The following is a 15500-nucleotide window of genomic DNA, read 5'->3' on the forward strand; positions in this document are numbered from 1 at the left end:
ATTTGTGTGGTCCTAAATGACAAAGTTTCTTTGAATCTTTGAAACTAACTAAACTGGGAAGTGAAGAATTAACACAGAAGAATGAGCACAGCAGAGCAGAAGTTAATAAAACAAGATACTGTGGGAAGTAAAGGAACAAGCAAACATGCTTAACATCACTCTGTCAGCAAAAGTAATCGTGAATTCCAGCTCTTTATGATATTTCTAGTAATGATTTGTTGTAAATGTTTCAAGTTGATCCATGTGGTCTGTTCAAAGGCTGTTAACTGCATCATTGTATTCAATAAAACATTGTACTAATTAAGTATAATGTAGTACAATCATCTCCCCGACGTAACTAGACAAGCTGTTTACAATTAGGTGGACTATAAAATACGCTTTCCTGACTGGGACAGATCAACACTAGTCAAAGTTTGAGCACTGGCTTCCATTATCTCTCAATTGTTTTGGTGATTTTTTTTTTTTTTTCATGATTTCACAATTTATTCTATTCACAATTTACAGTGCCTCAAGACACTAAAAATGAAATGCAAAAAGGTGTACTATCAGGAATTTTGGAAAACAACCACTCCGTTTAGCATACTATCTAGACATCACTCTTCTCAGAAACAAAAACATAGCTAAGGACCTAGGTTTATAGCTCCCTCTCTTTTGGCCACCATATAACAATGGTTTGCAGAAATCCTTTTATTTAGCCTGACTAGCTGCCAAATGAATATCATCAAAGCCCTAACAAGTCACCTCACCTTATACTTGGCACTGATCATGCTAATTATAGAGTACCATGTTCCCCTTGGAAGGTACCTCACTAAACATATCAAACAAGTTTTTAAGCGCCCAAAGATTCCTAATCAAAAAGGTGACACGCCTAAAGTCTGTAAATTACTGATAGAGACTACAACTTCCACCCCTTTATTTAGTTGTCTTACATACTTTTGATGTGAGAACTCTGTCTTGTCTACCATGTCATTAGTGACCTGATTATCCTGGACCTTCGGTTTCTCAGAAAGTCCAGTATATCACCACTAGTACAAGAACCATGGATCCACATATTCAGCAACATATAAATAAATCACAATTGAGTGATAGGTTTATAACACAACTCCTCCCAAACCTCTGGAATAAACTTCTCCTGCATGTTAAGCAGTGGGATGATCTTCCTTTAAACAAACATGATTGGGTAGCCATCCAGAAATTTACTCAAAGACTGACTGGTATTGGCCCTGCTGGTAAAATGAGTTGTTGCCTAAAGGAGGGAGCTGGCAAGACAAGAATGGACTAGCTATTAATTTATATTTGCCAGCATTAAAGGTACGGTCATTACTACTGCAGTGGATATGTATTTTTACAGTTCAGCATAGATAACATTAGTAGTTTTACTAAAGTAGTTATATTACTCATGCTGCAGTACTCAGCATTTTTTATCTAGTGTTTATTACTCACTTCTATATTTGAGAATAGTTCAAAAAGAAGTGGACCATTGCAAGACAGCACTGGTAATCAGTCAACCACAATTTGTCTCCTGCTGCTTAACCAATGTTGTATCGTCTGAATTACACATGGATTGACATTTGATTTTCTTAATTTTTCACAGGATAGCACTTTGTTATTATTCCTACCTCATAATGTTTGGCCCTCCAGTTTAGTTCCTGGCTAGGGTGCCTTCAGTGCAGTCGGCCTGTCCCTGTGTGAGCTTATGCAAGGTGTTCCGTCTCCTCTCACATCCCAAAGATATGATGTAGGTGGATTGTCAACCCTCCAAATTGCCCATAGATGTGTGTTAGTGCCCACAGATGTGTAGTAGTGCTGTATGGGAGTGACTGGGTCTGTCTTGCAACAGACAGACTTTATATCCAAGATTAGCTTTTCTGTCTTGAATCTACTGAATGTTCAAATGGATGCCAGTGCCATGTGACCCTGAATTAGATAAAATGGATGCCAGGGAATAAATGAGTTATTGCCTTATGTGGAATAGTGCTGAATGCCTTAGCAAGTTCAATATAAGCAGAAGTCCATGAAATGTTGCTCTTACAAATGTCAAAGACTGCAATGATATTCATAGGTTCATAGGTTTATACTAGGCTATCTGCCCTAAGGCATTTATAAGCCTAGCCCAAATTATTGTGGCTTACGCCACCCCTTATATGAAAAAATACTGTGCCCATTAGTTTGTTGTGCCTCTGTCCAGCAGTGACCCAGAGATGATTCCCGGGGTAAACCTATGATCTCCCATCCACAGGTCTAGATTTCTCTTGAACAGAGTCAGCGAGGTGCTCTGCCTCACATGGACCGGGATTTTATTCCACAGCATAGGGAGTCTCTGAGTGATAAATCTATCCCACCAGCACGCCCTATTTATACCCGTGCTAAGGTTGAAGTCGCTTGCTCTAGTGGTTTTGGTGGATTTGGATTTTTGAGGTGGAGCATGTCCATTAATTCCGGGTTGGACATGGCCTTGTATGTCAGGCACATGTCACCTCTGAGCAGACGGTATGCGACTGAATAGAGCTGGAGTTTCTTCAATCTGGCAGCATATGACAGATTTTGGAGTCCCTTTATCCTTTTGGTGAGGAACTTTTGGGGTCTCTCCAATTGCTGCAGATGTCGGGTGAGATACATCCCGAATGGGGCATTGTACTCGATCATTGGTCTGATAAGTGAAGAGTACAGGGAACAATGACCTCACTAGATCTGGATGTGAATCCCTTCATGATCAGGTGGGCAATGTAGAAGGTCTTTCTAACCACTTTAGCAATGTGAGTGTCAAAAGAAAGGCCACTGTCAACCTGGGTCCCCAGGTCCCTGATAACCTCTTCTGTGCTTAGTGGATTGCCACCTATATGGTAGCTTGGGGTTACCTTGTTTTTCCCGAAGGGTATGACTATACATTTTTGGCGTTTAACTTCAGGCCATGGCTCTGGCATCAGCTATCTGTTTCCGTGAGTCCCTTCTGAAGGATATCCGTGTCCGATGCACTTTCCACTATGGCGCCCAGTTTGCAGTCATCTGCAAACTTTGTCAGCCAAAGTCCTCCCATGTTGGCCTGTACTTCTGAGAAGTAGATGCCAAACAATAGGGGCCAAGGACCGAGCCCTGTGGGACACCACTTGTGACCGGCTTGGAGTCTGACACAGCGCCAGCAACTCTAACCCTGTGGGTTCTGTCCTTAAGCCAGTTTGCAACCCATCTTGTGACATATGGGTTTACATTTAAGCTGGTAAGTTTTTCTACAATACCCGAGTGGGGTATTGTGTCAAAAGCCTTTGCAAGGTCAAGGTAGGCTGTATGGACTGCCTTTCCTCATCAATGGCCTTGGTGACTATTTCAAGAAGTCGACCAAGTTCAAAAGGCATGATCTTCCCTTGACAAAGCCAAACTGGGTCGGGTCCAATGTCTGCAAGTCCCCTATATCTTTGTTTATGAGCTCCATTATGATCCTCTCCATAGCTTTGCAGACTAGACTTGTTAAGCTTATGGGGCTGTAATTACCAGGGTCCGTGAGGCGCCACCTTTGTGGAGTGGGACCACAGTTGCCGACGCCACTCCTTGGGCACGTATCCTGTGGTAAGGCTGAGATTAAACAGCTGCCTTATGTGCGGGTTTAATTCCTCATTTAGCTCGTGTAGCACACAGCCGGGGACACCATCCGTCCCATTGATGCTGTGTTTTTAGCTTTAGAGAGAGCAGCTTTCACCTGCGCATTTGAGATGTCCGGGAGGCTACACTCGGCTGGGATAGTTATCTCTCCTTTAGGGGAGAGGGGTGAAGTTTGCACTGAACCTGTCTGCCAGTATGTTGGCAATGTCTGTGGGTTCAGTGATTTTTGTATCATTTTGGACTAATTCTGAGCATATCTGTGAGTTTCCACCCAGGTTCCTAACATAGCTGAAAAAGGCCTTATGATTGTCCTTTGAATCCATGGCAATTTTTCTCTCAAAATTGGCCTTAGTTGATTTTATGAGTGCTCGTATTTTTTACTAATAATGATCAGGGGTGACTTCCCTTTTATGGATTTTGTTCTATCATGTAATAGCTTTCTCCTCTTATTGTAAAGTTTGTTAATGGCTGGGGTCCACCAGACTGGACGCTTGCCCTTTGTGGAAAGAGTCTTGGTTTTATTTGGGATTGCCTGATCCATGCAGTCCTGGAGGTGTTTATAGAAGGCATTTGTAAGGGCTTCCGCAGCTTGGGTTGTGGTTTCCTCTGACTCAGGGGCCTTGAAGGATACCACACCAGTCTTGAGTAGTGTGAAGTTTGCTTTAGAGAAGTTCTTCACTATGGTCTTTTGTTTGGGGTGGGGCGGTATGTGGATTTCCAGTGAGATTAGTTTATGACCAGATCTCACCAATGAGGGATATACTTCCGGTGTGGAGCATTTTGTCCCCATGTTTGTGACAATGAGATCTAGTATATTTTCTCCTCTCGTGGGAACAGTGACTAGCTGTTCCATGGCATTTGAATTTATGAACTCCAGGAACCGTTGGGCTAGAAAGTTAGGGCTTGAGTAATGTTCCCAGTCTATATTCGGGTAGTTGAAGTCACCCAATATGATGGTGTTTGGAGATACATTTATACCCTCCAGTGTCTTCAGGAAGGCTGTGTGGGGTTCCTGAGTTTGAGAGGGTGGCCTGTAGCATGCTACAATTTGTAGAGCAGTTTTGCCTATTGTTAGTTGCACCTGGATGGTTTCCAAGCTTCATGCGTTGCCACCAACCTGGAGGTGTGAGTATCCTTTATGAATATGGATACACCCTCCTTTTGTGGAGTGGTCCGGGTTTTGGGGCCGGAACGCATGATATGAGGTAAAACCTAATAGTGCCGGGTGCTCTCAGGAGCCTTGAACCAGGTTTCAGTTACAGCACAGACATCGATGTTCTCCATACTGAGAAGGGCCTCGAGTGCGTGCATTTTGAGATTTAGACTTCTGGCATTGAGCAGCATTACCCTCAATTTCTTCCCATTTTTGTTTTCTAGGGTGGTAGGTTTAGAATTTGAGCCTTGCCTAAAAAAGGCACTATGGGGGTGGCAAGAGCCTTAGCCAATATCCGGAATCCCAGGGGTGACAGGTGCAAGCCGTCCCTTGCGAAGCAGCGTGGCTTGTCAAGCATGTCATCCCAGGCAGACAGACACTGGATCCCCTTTGAATGACACCAGACATTAAGCCAATTGTTAAAGCTGATCATCTTGTCTCTATATTGTGGCATCATTAGATCTCACCTTCACAAACCCATGATTCAACATGTAAAAAGAGGTATGCCCTGCTTCATTCTGGAAAAGCTCTTACTGAAAATGCCCATAATTTTAAACACAATACTGCTCAGATGGATGGGTCTAAAACTAACTAATATGAAACCCTCCTTAAAATGATACTACTCCAGCCTACCTCTATATAGGTCATAACATGTTGACATTTTTTAACACTATTGACAAGGTTTAATGAGGTTTTTCTTGATTCAGTATAAGCAACTGAAGTTTTTTTTTTTGTTTGTTTTAAATCCAGCCCCGCTTGCTAACCCATCAGTCCCTACTATCTGGGGCACACTATGACCTTATTTGTTCCACTGAAAGGCAGCCCTCTGGGGCATTTGTTCCCGAGAGTAAGACGAGAATGATGTGAAACTAAAAGTCAGTATCTATGTGCTGGGATCAGCGTTTATTGCATTGAGCCGTAGAATCCCTTGTGTATGTTCAATCAGGTCCAAGGGGAGGGGACTGCAATGGACCTTAGTGATCTGTGTTCATCAATACCTCTGTGTACAACATAATCAAATGGCCCATGCCCATCCCCCCCTCCAGCTTGTAGACCACATGCTCCATATGGCATGTGATAGTCTCCAGTAGTAACTGGAACATGCTGTGTCTCCATGGACCCACATGTGAGCAGGCTAAAATGTACAACTTAATTTCTGTCCTAAACCAGCTTCAAAATCTCCCCTAAGACACTACCTAAACTCACTTCAGCAGGGTTGAAACCAGGGCATTATAACCCTCTGCACCAATATACCTGGAAAGAACTTGTATTATTATTTTTTTTAATTCAAGTTACTTTCAACAGCAGTTATAATATTTGCAGTTACAGAAGAGATATTGTCCTGATCCCTATAGCACTCTGACATATGTCTGCATTATTGTGAAGTTTGCAAAAAATATATATGTATTTATGCAAGGACATTTTCTAAGACGGTCAAGAATAACTGGAGAATAAAAGTATGCATTGTGAACTGTGATTCAGTAGTTAGTTGTGCTTTATTAATTTCACAAAGTACATGACAGCAGAAACAAATTAATGCAACAGCAATGTTTGATCTTTACCTCAGTGCACATAATATATGTAGAAGTACCTACAGAAAAGTGCATCAAATCTAATACCAGTTTGAAGAAATGCTGTTTCATAATTAATCTCCATGTGTTTTACTTTCTGATCTTTCTTACCACATTTACCAGAATTTCAAGGCACTTCTACCATATGTAAGGTAATCAGGCTTACATTTACATTCTGGTGAAACATTAGTAAAGCCGCAATGAACAAGTTTTATAGTCTGTGCTTCTCAACTTAAAGTGGTAAAGTTTATTAGTTAAATACCTGCACAGTGGTGCTACTCGATGACATCAGCAGCCATCAATCCACAGTACATGGTTAGGTCACAATGAGAATATCTAAAACCAACATAACTGCCCAATGCAATAATTCAGCTAATGGCAAACAGTATCAGAATCTGCAAACTAAGCTGTCCAGCAGCAGCAAGTAACGACTAAACTCTTCAAGAGATGATGATCCTCCAACCCTCCTCCCTAAAGTCATGCATGCTATTACACAGGAAGAAAACCAGAATTGACGACATACCTCAAATGTCTGGATTTTACTAATATTTCTGGCCTGTTACCCATAACATTTGTGTTTTTTTGGAAAAACATTAAGGATCAAGTCATTAAACGACAGACATTTGAGTTTCAGACTCTATAACCTTCAGAAAATGTACGCTAATGCAAAGCTCATTATTCTAACAACTAAGTGTGCAAAAGCAATATTTAAAATTTATCTCCTTTGGCTTTTTCCAGAATTCTTGTGCTGAGAGGCTGATAATTATAGTTAAGAAGACCATCTCAGGATTGGAGAGAGAATAGGAATTGCTCTATATCACAGGAACTGAATCCTTAACACTGGAAAAATCCACAAAGGATTACCCATTTCTACTTGCTACCCCTGTCCCTTGCCATAAGGAATTGTGAGGGCAGACCTGTAGCATGTCTATGATTGCCCCTTTGTTCATCTTGACTGCATATGGAGTGTGATCTGAAGCACTGTGTTGAACGGAAGTCATAGGTTCATAGTAGGCTATCTGCCCTAGGGCATTTATAAGCCTAGCTAGTGTGTGTTTGGCTTTCGCCACCCATTTTAAATTAATTTTGCTATGCCCTTTTTCGAGGTTAGTATACTGTGCCCTCTGTCTAACAGTGACACAGAAGTGATACCCGGGGGTAAACCTATGATCCCCCATCCACTCATCAAGATTCCTCTTGAAAAGAGTCAATGAGGGACTCTGCCTAACCTGGACTAGGATTTTATTCCAGAGTGAAGGGAGCCTCTGTGTTATGAATCTGTCCCTCCAGCATGTCCTATTTACTTCAGTGCTGAGGTTCAAGTCTCTCAAGCGCGTAGCTCGATGGGATTTGGATTTTCTGAGGTGCAGCATGTCCATTAATTCCGGGTTGGACATGGCTTTATACATCAGGCACAGATCGCCTCTGAGCAGGCGGTATGCCACTGAGTAGAGCTGGAGTTTCTTTAACCGGGCAGCATATGGCATCTGTTTGAGCCCCTCTTGGTGAGGTACTTTTGGGGTCTTTCCAGTTGCTGCAGGTGTCTGGTAAGGTACATTCCCAAAAGGGGCCTTGTACTCAATTATGAGCCTGATGAAGGATGAGTAAAGAGGCACGATGACCTCCCCTGATCTAGATGTGAATCCCTTCATGATTAGGTGGGCTATATAAAATGTTCTTCTAACCACTTTGGCCACGTGGTTGTCAAATGAGAGATTGCTATCAACTTGGGTCCCCAGGTCCCTAATTACTTCTTCCGTACTTAATGGATTACCACTTATGTGGTAATTTGTGGGCACTTTGTTTTTGCCAAAGCGGATGACTATACACGTTTTGGCGATTAGCTTGAGGCCATGGCTCTGGCACCAGTTGTCTGTTTCTATGAGGCCCTTTTGGAGGATGCTTGTGTCGGCTGGAGAGTCGATTATGGCGCCCAGTTTGCAGTCATCTGCGAACTTGGTCAGCCACAGTCCTTCCATGTTGGCCTGTACCTCTGAGAAATATATACCAAACAAGAGAGGTCCCAGGACTGAGCCTTGTGGGACGTCACTTGTAACTGGTTTGGAGTCTGACATGGCTCCAGCAATTCTAACCATGTGGGTTCTGTCCTTGAGCCAGTTTGCAACCCATCTAGTGACATAGGGGTTTATATTTAAGCTGGTGAGCTTATCTATAATGCTGGAGTGGGGTATTGTATCGAAGGCTTTTGCGAGGTCCAGGTAGGCTGTGTGGACCCACCTTCCCCTCGTCAATGGCCTTGGTGACTGTTTCAAAGAAATCAACCAGGTTTAAGAGGCAGGATCTGCCCTTAAAGCCGAACTGGGTAGGATCCAGTGTCTGTAGGTCCCCAATATCTTTATTTATAAGGTCCATGATGATCCTTTCCATAGCTTTGCAGACCAAGCTAGTCAGGCTTATGGGGCGATAGTTTCCAGGATCTGTTGAGGGACCACCGTTGCTGTAAGCCACTCTTTGGGTACATATCCTGTAGTAAGGCTGAGATTGAACAGTAGTTTTATGTTTGGGTTTAGCTCTTCTTGGAGTTCATGTAGGACGAAGCCCGGGACACCGTCTGGTCCCATTGATGCTGTGTTCTTTGCTTTGGAGAGGGCGGCTCTTACCTGAGCATCTGAGATGTCAGGGGTGCAGCACTCTGCTGGGATAGATATTTGCTCTTTTGGTGGGGAGGGGCGGGGATAAGTTTGCGCTGAACCTGCCAGCTAGGATGTTGGCAATGTCTGTGGGTTCGGTGTATTTTTTGTCATTTTGGACTAATTCTGAGCATATCTGGGAATTCCCACCCAGGTTCCTAACATAACTAAAGAAAGCCTTGTGATTATCCTTAGTGTCCTGTGCAATTTTTCTCTCGAAGCTGGCCTTAGACGATTTTATGAGTGCCCGTAGTTTTTTGCTAATACTGATCAGAGATGCCTTCCCTTTTTGGGATTTTGCTCTATCATGTAGTAGCTTCCTCCTTCTATTGTATAGTTTGTTTATGGCTGGGGTCCACCAGACAGGACGCCTGCCTTTGGAGGATTGGGTCTTGGTTTTATTTGGGATTGCATGATCCATGCATTCCTGAAGGTGTTCATAGAATGCGTTTATAAAGGATTCTGCGGTCTGGGCCATATTTTCCACAGGCCCGGGGCTTTGAAGGATTCCACCTCAGTTTTGAGGAGTGTGAAATTTGCTTTAGAGAAGTTTTTCACTGTGGGTTTCTGGGCAGGGGGTGGGGTCGGGATGTGAATATCCAGTGAGATTAGTTTATGGTCTGATCTTACCAGTGAGGGATACACTTCTGGTCTGGAGCATAGAGTCCCCATGTTGGTGATGATCAGGTCCAGTATGTTTTCCCCTCTTGTGGGAGTGGTAACAAGTTGTTCCATAGCATTTGAGTTTATAAATTCTAGAAACCTTTGGGCTAGGGTGTTGGAGCTAGAGTAATGCTCCCAGTCTATGTTTGGGTAGTTGAAGTCGCCCAATATAATGGTGTTTGGAGAGACCTTCATATTTTCCAGTGTTCTCAGGAAGGCCGAGTGGAGTTCCTGGGTTTACTTCACAATCTGCAGCACCAGCGCAAATTTTGAAAAGCACATCTAACTCTACTATCCCTTAACATGTTTATATTCCCATGTTATGCCTACATGAATCTAGTGATGAACCCCTACCTGATAACACCTGGCTGGGAGCAGGCTACGTCTAGAGTCCCTCAGCTTAATGCATTTCCACAAATTAGCCTTCACTGTTGAATACATCCCTCTAAGATGATGGTACAAGGCGACATAGGGGCTAGAAAAGTTAAATTCTGAGACATATTTAAAGCAATTAATTTTTCTGCCATCTCCATGCTTCCCATAAGTTTTTTTTTTCTTTTAGTGACTTACATCTGGGTGATTCCAACTGGGAATTCGGCAACCCAGTAATGGGCTAGAGTCTAGCTCTTTCTGAAAAGTCAGCCACCTTTGTAATTGTCTTGATAGACTGCAGCTGTACCATATCACTGCCACAGAAATGTTACTGTGCAATGGTAAGCTACTGGATATGTCCACAGGAGTGGGTCTACTTTATCCACGTCGGGTCTGTGCGAAAGGTAAAGGCCTCTGCATATCTACACACACAAGGTGATCCACACTCTTCTGTTTCACACTGAGATGCACCACAATTTACTTGAGTGGCTCAAACATAGCTACCTGTTGCCCTCAGATACAGGACAATGGCTCTAAACATAACACAACTCTGGGCATAATTTAATTTTAAAGCACTTATCTTGCCCAGCAATGATAAAAGTCAGTGTGACCATGTATAAACTAAGCGCCTCTCATAGTGCTTTCAAGATGGACTGAAACATAGCTTTAACAATGGGTGAAAATGTTAAATCCAAAGTATATGGGGGGGATAGGAAAGTCCATGGATAATATGGGGACCAACTGATGGGCTAACCACCCTTGCTGTAATGTTCACTGGTAGCAAACAGGTTCTCCCAATTTTATTTGTCACATGTGCCAGGAAAAAAGTAGTTCACAAACAATTTGTTGGCTAAAAGAGCCATGCAAAGGGTCCCAAGATCATCATCAAGTGGTCATTCATACGCACCACAGCTAGTGTTTGGGGAATACAGTACCTGGATTGCAAGCCTTTACTCAGTAGAATGGTTTTCACAAGAGGACTTCCACCAGGGCAAAACTAGATAGTGATAACAGAGAACTATTGCCTCATGTAACACTACAAAGCAAAAAGAAAGAAGAGGGTGTTGTTCACTTTAATGGTTACCATTGTTGTCGTTATATATTACCCATTTAGCTCCTGTAGCTTTTTTTGGGACTTTGTAGTTGGCCAAAGCCCTCGATAGATGGCGCAGTTCCACAGTCAAAACTTTTCTCATAATCAATATAAAAACAATGTAGGAATTGGGACTAACCAAGGAACTTTGAATCTATTTATTAAATGTCCTCAAATGGTCTGTACTTGATCTGCCTTTCATAAACCACTCACCCTCAAGCAGCTGACTATATTCATTGAGAGTTTGTATTCTAGTTAGTTAATCTCTTGACAGAGTTCTGTTGCCGTAGAAACAAGGAGGTATGGTCCAAAGTTGTCCCTTGATTTGGGTATGCCATGCGGTAACACTGGATAAGACAGAGGTGTTATTTAGTTATTAAACTAAGGATTCTAATCTCACCTAAACAACTTAACAGTTTTTCTAAATTAAACAACCACCCCTTTCCTGCACACTTTTTCTTCCTTCTCTTTTCTCTCTCTCCTGATCATTAACTTTACATTAAAGAGTAACGAATTTTGCTTACTACTGCACTACTGTACAATTTAACTGGAGCATATCCTTTGGATACATTTTTAAACTTAGATTCTTTATGAATCCTGGGCCAAGTCTGACAAAAGGTCTGTTGTTGTTAGTACTCTATCCCAGTTATATTTATTCACTAAATTTCAATAAAAACTGAAAAGGGAGTTGAAAAACTACTTCCACATTTTGAATTTGCTGATTCTTTTTTTTTGGGGGGGGCATCTAATCACGGTGCCTCCAGGTTGCATGCTATGCAAGGTAGCATAATACCTGCTGTTACTGTCCTTGTCTTTGCATAGCAAAATTAATTTAAAATGGGTGGCGAAAGCCAAACACATTCTGGCTAGGCTTATAAATGCCCTAGGGCAGATAGCCTAGTATGAACCTATGAACCCTTCACTAGCAGTTTCATCTAGTAATGAAAAGTTATCTACTTACTGATCAGGATCTAGAATTGATTATATCATCAACTAGTATAGAACTGCAGTAATGAAACTGTTTATCATCCTAATGTACATGGTTTCTGCAGATGCAAGGGCTGTAACCTCCAAATATACTACCTCTGAACTTGCACCTACTCTGAGAAACCTTAAATATGCTCCATTTTATCTCCAAGCTGGTGCTATCTTGGCGGTATTACATTTAGAATTCACGGGTATCAGAGCGCTGCCTCCAAACCAGCTGCCATTTTCTTTACCAGTCTGGATCCATTTTTGTTGTTCCTTTACTTATTATTACAGCACTAAAACAGTTCTGGTACCCAGGAACAACATTCATTGTACTGACTGACACTGATCCACAGCTCTTGAAGATACTTTTAAATAATCTCATGTATGTCATGGCAGCCTGCAGACCAAGGTGCACAATGTCACATGGTAATTAAGAACAGCATTTAACAATGCCAATCAATTGTTAGACGATGGCACATTCAGAAATCTTGACAGCAAAAACTATCATCAAAGATAGCTTAATGCACAAAGTCAGAGGATTATGTTACTTAGTGTGATTTTGCTCAATATCTGGTCACAGCAGCAATGTTTAGCTGCCATATTTAGGGCACCTAGTTCTACCCCACATATGCTAAATTTCTGAAGGCAACAATCGACTATGTACTGCGGCCTCAGAATAGAAATAGCCAAGAATCTTGCATCATTTGTATGTTTTTCAAAGTGAGCTATGCAACACCAAGTATTGCTGTTGTCAGAATACAAAATAATTTCACAAACTACTGCATGCAAATATTATCCTACACATTGTTGATGTGTTATCAACTCTATCAGTCCTGAAAGAAGGTACAACTATGTTGTAATGCCAGTGGGTGCCATGGCTTTGCAAGGAAATGTTACTTAGTACCAGATTTAACTGATGTGATGTACTCAACATTTACAAACTACACTGCCATAATAACGTTTTCTGTCTTCACGAAGATAATTTAAAAGCCTTATGAAAAAGCTATTCCCAAGCTTTAATATGAACTAAGCAAGTTTTGTATGCTACAATCTGCAGTGCATCCACTAATTTTCTGACAATGTGGTAACTTATATATGTTTATTCTCCAAGTCCCACTACAAAAAAGTACCTCAGAAATATTACATGAAATATCTTACCAAAACTGTACAACACTGATTTATACATCTCCCGTGTTTTAGAATACGACCATTTTTATTTAATATAAAAACAAAAGCTTCAGTGATCATTGGAATTATATGTACTTGTTTACTTTTTTCTCATCTGGGACAACAAAAAAGAAACAAATTTCAAAGCAGTAATTATTTTTGCATATGCAAGAAATATGTCAAGAAAAGTTAGCAAATCAGTACAAGGAAGTCTGCAAGTTGTGCTTTATTATGAAAAAAAAATTACAACCAATCATTTAACAAATCTATACTTACTGCAAAGCTCTGAAAAGAAATGATTTTCTTTTTTTTTTTCACTTTCATCTGATAAAGCAAGGTTCATTAAATATTTTGTAAAAAACTAACGACCCTGAATAAAAAAAAAGAAATGTTTCAGGTAATCAACCATACACTTATTTTCCAATTCCTCTTTATCGGGATGGCAGCATTTGTTAAAACCAGAAAAAATAAAATAAATGTGACTATTGCATGCTTCATTGGATCATCTCATGTAGTTACTCATAATTTAAGCTTTTGTGCTGTAGAAGCAAAAATCTCCACAGTAACAAAATGCAAAAATTTAGAAGCACTATTTTTGACAAAGGTTTTGAAAAGCACATTTCCTTCGTTCACCAAAACACTCCACATTTCCAAAAGAGAAACACATGTTTTTGGCTATGGCCCATTGAATACAACCATTACAATTATAACTACTGTCGGTTTTCCATCCAATTGAAATTATTCTTCACTCTTGCAATCACAGTCGATGTACAGTTATAACATGGCCCTAGTCAATAACGTCTTGTCTGAGACTGTCAATTAAGTTAGCTAAAGAAATGAAAATAAGTACAAAACAACCCATCGCTTGGAATTTCTCAGTGCAACTCTCCACTCTGCAATTTCATACTGTAAAGACATAATAATAAGACAAGTATCTGTCCGCTTATACTTTCAGGAGCAATAAATACATTCAAACAGATAAAACATGCATCATTCAATGATACCAGGAAAGGAAAAACAGCACAATTAAGTAGAAAGTAGTTGTACTCAAACCTGGTCATAACATTTGTAATCTCGTTAGACTCCGATCTTTCACTGCAAGTTTCCCTTAAAATACCCTTGATGTCTAGGCAGATTTAATTACTAGAGCATCTAGTTCACGCACAGCTGAGGGTTGCTCATCAACATCCTTGTCTTACTGACCTATTTAATATTTTATTTCCCTCCCTCCTCCTAGTAGATCAGTAGGCATGGATATTTCCAGACTCTGTCTTTGGCCAGTCTTGGTTGGGATGGGTATTCTGAGGCACTGTAGCAATTGTCTTATGTACACTGACAGACAATTTATTCTAAATAAAACAGATGAGGAATGTGAGAGACAAATACACCAACTCTGGAGGCAAAACCCTCTCATAGAACCAAAACTAATCCTACAGGGGTTGTCAGTGACACTTGCACCACACCTACTGCACAGGACCCTACACATAGAAGTAGTAATGCAGAGGCACTTACAGGTAACCTTTCTAAAACACTAAGATCTCCTGTACAATGCAAACAACAAATGCGTCCTCAGTCACAACATAAACAATCTGTTACAACACCACCCACAGCTATACATAGTAAACAATATCCAGTGCCTCTACTGCTAAGCCCTTAAGTCAAACCAGTGCACAGCCAAATTTTTCTGGTCATTGGTGACTTTATGATGAGGCACATCAATGTCCCCCTCACCAGACTGAGTAAGTAGAGAGTCACAGTTAGCTGCCTTTCTGAGGCTAGGTACATGAAGTCAGACAGGCACTCGGGTCATTGAACCACAGGTACCTGTATGAATCTGTCATAGTCCATGTGGGTGTTAATGACCCAAGGATGTAACTGCCTTGACTATATAAAGTGAGACATGATCGAGTTTGCTGAATTTGTGTCTCAGACAGGTATGAGATTAGCACTAAGTAGACTACTACCTTCACCAAGGATGATGCCATGTTACCAACAGAAAATGACTGATGTTAACATGTGGCTTAGCTTCGGGTATCAATCCAGGGGGATACAATATTTCACAGCCAAGCTGTTTTGCCAGGGATAGTCTTCACTTATACCCCCCCTAGGCTTATGGATCTTGGCAAAGACCTTTTCCACCCCCATAGTGCCTTTTTCAGGCAAAGCCAACTGATAAACTGATAAACATTCCAACTTAACTGAACCTACAAAGGAATATCTGAAGGTGGTACTGCTCAATGCTAGAAGTCTCAACAAGAAAC

This window comes from Protopterus annectens, chromosome 2.part2 (assembly GCF_019279795.1).
Source record: "Protopterus annectens isolate FY-2018-M chromosome 2.part2, PAN1.0, whole genome shotgun sequence".
Lineage (NCBI taxonomy): Eukaryota > Metazoa > Chordata > Ceratodontiformes > Protopteridae > Protopterus > Protopterus annectens.